This window comes from Gossypium hirsutum, chromosome A13 (assembly GCF_007990345.1).
Source record: "Gossypium hirsutum isolate 1008001.06 chromosome A13, Gossypium_hirsutum_v2.1, whole genome shotgun sequence".
Classification (NCBI taxonomy): Eukaryota; Viridiplantae; Streptophyta; class Magnoliopsida; order Malvales; family Malvaceae; genus Gossypium; species Gossypium hirsutum.
Genome location: NC_053436.1, coordinates 91768883 through 91774882, shown reverse-complemented (window position 1 = coordinate 91774882; position 6000 = coordinate 91768883).

Here is a 6000-nt window from a genome sequence, read left to right as displayed (position 1 = left end):
ATTAATTCACTTGTGGCATTCATGTTGTGGTTTACCTAAATCTTGAGTTAGTCACTGACCATACGTATGTAACTCATGTGTTTTGATATAAGTGGAGGCTTATGCTCTAAAGCTGATTGAGTCGATAGCCGGTATGTTGTTTACATGACTTGTGTATGGCATAAATTTACTAGCAACAGTGGAGTTTATAGCTCAATTAAAGAGTTAATGATATCCTCTCACTGGCATTGTGCTGATTGATAAATATGGAACGTGGTTACTGGTTGCTAGTTTTCAAACGAGCAATTTATCACAGTCATTTGTTGATAGTAATCATATTAATCATTAAGAAGATACAATAATGACAATGAGATAAAATAGGATTGTATTGAGTGAATGGATTTAACTCAAAGGAATCAAGGATATCATATGAAGGTAACACACACATGACAAGGTCATTAGATAAAGTAGTTGGATGAATTGCTTTCGTAAAAAATATACAATAAGGAGTTTTCAATCATGATACTTCTTTTGGGCTAACTCTATAATTAAGTAATTGTGAATTATCTGAACGATGCTTTTGGACATAATTGTAAATATTAGAGCCTAATTGTATATGTCTAATTGGTCTTTCTGTTAGCTCAACAAAAGCTCGATCGAACTGCATTTGAATCAGAAGAAAATTCTACAACTTCGGAAATAATTTAATTGGGTCAATTTATTTGATGTGGAATTAAATTGGGTGGCCATAGGAATTGTTCAACTAGAGAATTTGTGTAACACCCCTATCCTGTCTTCATCAACGGATTAAGGTTACGGAGTATTGCGACACATATCAAAACAATTTCATAATTAAAGTATTCATTTATTAATTTAAATAACAACATTTGAATAGGCATTTCATTCATAACAAAATAACATTTATGGGCCTTAAAACGAGCTTACGAGGCCTTAAAAATAGTTTGGGAACAATCAGGGAATGATTTGAATCAAAACGGAAAAACATGAAAAATTCTGAAAATTTTGGAAACAAGGGTCATACGGCCGTGTGACAGAGCCCAGACCGCGTTGCTCAGGGACATGGCCGTGTGGCTACTCCACACGCCCGTGTGCTCAGACCGTGTAACTAACTGTAACCATGTGAAAAATCATGTATCAATAAGGAACACGATCGTGTGAGTAGGCCATGTGTGGCACACGGTCGTGTGACAGCTCGTGTCCCAGGTCGTGTTAAAAAGCTTTCAAAATAAGGCAAACTTTCATTTAAAACTTAGGTACCAAACAAAATCAAAGTCAACCATTTCTATACTTTAAAAACACATTTAAACACAACTAAAACATGCCAAAACATTCAGCCTAAGTGACTAATCAATGTGTCCTCATTGACACCACAATTCAATTATCAACCTCAATTCACATGTAACACCAAATTAATTTGAATTCAAGTTCATACATAAACCTCATGCTAAACTTACCATTTCTTCTTATTCATTCACATTCATTCATACCATAATTCAAACACTTACATAATGTTTATGTAACAGTCCGATTTAAACCCTAATCAAAATAGTAGTTTCAGGACCACGAATCCGAGTCAGAAAAATATTTAAAAAATATTTTCTGTGTTCATTACGTGTGAATTAATATCTTTGAAATTTTCGTGATTTAATTTTATTGTTTGAGTGTCCGATTAAATAAAAGGACTTAATCGTGTAAAAGGAAAAGTTGGTGGTTAAATGTGAAAGTGCTTAGTTGTTGTTGTCTTTATAAGTGGAGGCATTTATAATGCAATTAGACCAAAGTTATGAGTAGTGGGCGGTAATGGCTTTAGATTATAATGATTGTATATTAAAATTAAAAGGTTAAAAAAATTTTAAATGGAATAATATATTATAATATAATAAAACATAAAAAGAAAACATGCATGTATTCATTTTTATTTGACCGAAACTAGCAAAAGAAAAGAAAAAGAGAAAGCACATGACATTCGGCCATTGTTGATCCAAATTCAAGGTTAGTTTGGTTTCGGTTTTTGATAATTTTTACGTTTTTGAGATCGTTGCTTCGAGTACTATCCGACTCATGTTTAATTTTTTTATTTTGATGAATATTTTGAGTTATGTCATTGATAAGAGCTTGTGATTTTTGTTGTTTGATGATGAAATATGAAAAATATGTTTTAGATTAACATGTATTGTATTGGAGTTTTTGATGATTTTGAGTTATTAGGACTAAATTGCAAAAATAATAAATTGAAGGGCTAAAATGCAAAATAAATGAAATATATGGACTAGTATGATTATGTTGAAAATTCATCCCAACTATGTTGTTGTGAGATTTGGTGTATTTTGTGTTTTGTGCAATTAGGACTAAATAGTAAAAATATGAAATATCAGGGGTAAAATGGTAATGTGCTCATTTATGTGTTGTTGGATTAAATTGAATGATATTGTGTTTAAATGAGGTTAATTTGAAATTATATAGATCAAGAAGAAAAGAAATCGGACTTGGATCGGGGAAAAACAAAAATAGTTGAATAGTCGATTCGTAACGTCCATCGATATCCGAGGTAAGTCTTTAAGTAATTAAGCATGGTTTATTTTCAAAATAGAATGATTTACTATGATGATTCGAATTTTATAATGTATTAGTTTGATAGCCGAATGAGATATGTCAATGAATTAATGTGATTAAGTTGTATTTGAATGATATCAAAGCTTTAGAAAATGTGTATGTGTTGCATGGAATATTATATGATTCGATATATGTGAAACATTGTAGAATGATTATATGTTTGTGATGTTTGGGCTTTGAGCCTAGCAAGCCTTGTGCTGGTGACTTTGTTCGGGCTTCGTGCCTAGCAGGCCTAGTGCCAGTGAATGAATTTCAGACCTTGGGTCTAGCAGGCCTTGTGCCGGTGTTGAATCAGGCTTATGCCTAGCAAGTTTTATACCGGTGAATTATTCTCAAGTTTATGATTACAAGGGTTTAAGATATTGTGGATATTGAACAAGTGAAATTAAACTATAAAACATTGTATATGATCGGCCAAACAGGTAAGTACAAGTAAGCTTATATCAAACTTGAGCATTCGATTACATGTGAATTTATATTGAACATGTGTATTTGGTTACATGTGAGTTTATATTGAACTTATATTTATATACATTCGATACATGTGAGGTTATATTGAATTCAAAAATTCGGTCATATGTGTTGATTTATTGAGTTGGAATATTAGGTTATTATGATAATATATCTTGAAGTTATATATATTCGGCCTTATGAGATAATATAATGTATCTTTCGAATTTGGATATATAGGTAAGTATTTATGTGGTATTACATTTGATCTTGAATATTCGGCCAAGGTAAATTATTTGAGTAAAGTATATCTTTGATGGTACATTTCAGCTTGTATAGAATGTTTTGATCATTCATTTAAGCTATTTAAATTACTTAAAGCTTACTAAGCTAAGTTAGCTTACTCTATATGTTTTTTTATTCTATTTTAGATTTTGGTTGTAAGTTACGAGCTCGGGGATCGTGATCAAAGTCATCCACACTATTGTCAACTTTCGGTACTTTTAAAAGTTTATTTTCAAACTTTTGGCATGTATAGGCTAATACGTTTTTTATTCGACCTTGAATATGTATAACTTTAGCCATGAGAAAATGGCTTAATTTCCATGATAGATTTGTTCATACTTGGATATGGTTTGAGCTTACTTTTAGTTGATGTGTAATAAATTATAAGTTAATGAAGTATATGACATATATATGGTATGTTTGATAATGGTTCATTGATGTTAGTAAATTTGAAAGTGGATTGATGTAATGATCATTATATATATATATAAATTTTATGATATAATTATTTGTTTCGGTTTAGTTTTTTGGTTGGGGTAAAATATATTTGGATAATGAGTCTAGAAAATGTAACTTATAAGATGTTTATACGTGTTTTCATGTGCGAATATATATTTATTTGTGATGAATTAAAATTGAAAGGAAAATGATGATAAGTGGAATTGGTTGTGGTTGGTCACTCGGTTTTGATATGTATAAATATAAATAAATATGGTTTAATGATTTAATTTTGATGTATGTTTATTCATTTATAAACATGAGCTCAAGTGTTAGCATGTTTTATGTATATTAGAAATGCATGATATGAGGCATGCCTATATTCGAATATGCAAAGATTAGTTTAGTTTGGTTTGCATGGAAAAATATATAAGCACTATAATTAGTTATAAGTTTATTAATGATGAATTATTGAGATTATATTGTTTAATAATGCTTGTAAGTGAGACATTGATAAATGACCATTTGAATAGTAATTTTATGTAATAGTACACCATAAGCATTACATGCATTTTTGCAAAATTAATAATTATGTGTACGTATATACATATACTTTGATTGATAATTCAAATGATGGTTTGGGTATATAATGAAAGTATATGCATATGTTTATATTTGTTAATGAAAATGTGATTATTCGAAAGGTATAGATTCGGTTGAATTTTGAGGTATGATTTGTAAATGCAATTTGATAAATAAAATATGTTTAATATTTAATTAGCCATGTGTTTAATATATTTATGAGTATGACTTGTATGAATATCTGAATGTTTAGAATGTTTGTTTTTGTTCAGTAATGCCTCGTAACCCTAGTCCGGCGATGGATACGGGTTAGGGGTGTTACAGTTTAAATCAAATGATCAAAACAACTTTATATGAACATATTCACACCAAGATTAAAGACACATACACAAGCAAGCGAATAACAAACTTAAGCATTTGCATCAATCTCATATGTAACACATGTAGTAAATATTTAAATCATATATAAAACACACCTATTACATGCCATATGACATAAAATAAACGTATCAAAATTTACCAAAATGTATCTGGATAGTGTGATCTTCAAGTTGATTCTATCGTCCGACTCCACAAAAAGTTATTTACAAGGAACATAAAAAATGACACGAGTAAGCTTCAATAAAGCTTAGTAAGTTCAACAGTTGAAACAAGAAAACTTACCGTATAAACATAGCTATTTCATTAATAAGATTAACAAATAATAAATCATTTCAATCACATCCACTCAATAGGTGAGTTTATACACGTATATATACAAGTTGCAAAATATATTAAATCATATGAGGTCGTTCAATACCAAGTCACGATATACATTCAGAAGACTATATAGACACTTATAAGATTTAATAAACATTCAGAAGACCATATAGACACTTATAAGATTTAATAACATGTCATATAACCATTAGAAACTTGCTCGATTAACAGTATAAATTGATTCGGATATGCGGTTAACCATCCAGAATACACCAGAACTCTCAAATGAGCCAAGCCAACCGAAAACACACCTGGGCACCAAGTGCCAAGCTCGTAGGCTAACATCCCTTCAGAACACACCTGGGCACCTAGTGCCAAGCTTGTAGGCTTTATATCCGCCCCCAAAAACACACCAGAATCATTGTAAATATAATACTATAGTTCACAACAAATGTTGGACACCGATATATTTAGTGGAAAGTAACAAATCAAAAGTCATCATCTAATCGCAAGTCAACCCATACCGCATGCAATATAACCTATTGACATGTCACTTGTATCCTGTCATACGTTTATTCGGGCTTGATATATCATTGGATTAATAATATTTAAATTATTTACTTTCTCGACTCATATCAAATGATAATAATTCAATCGTGTCTAAATTAACCAACAACCACAACAAAATATCAAAATAACATTTCAATTTATATTAACTGAACTGTAAGAACTTACTAAGGGTAAACTACAGAGACGGTGAAAGTTCAAAGACTATTCAACAACTTTCCCTTTTTCCTTAGTTATTTGCTTGGTCTTGATCTATAAAATAGTTTATTTCAATTTATTAGCTTCAACTTCATATAATTTTCAATTTAATTCATATTTCTTCCTATTTAGAATTTTTCACAATTGTCCCAAACTTTTACACTTTAT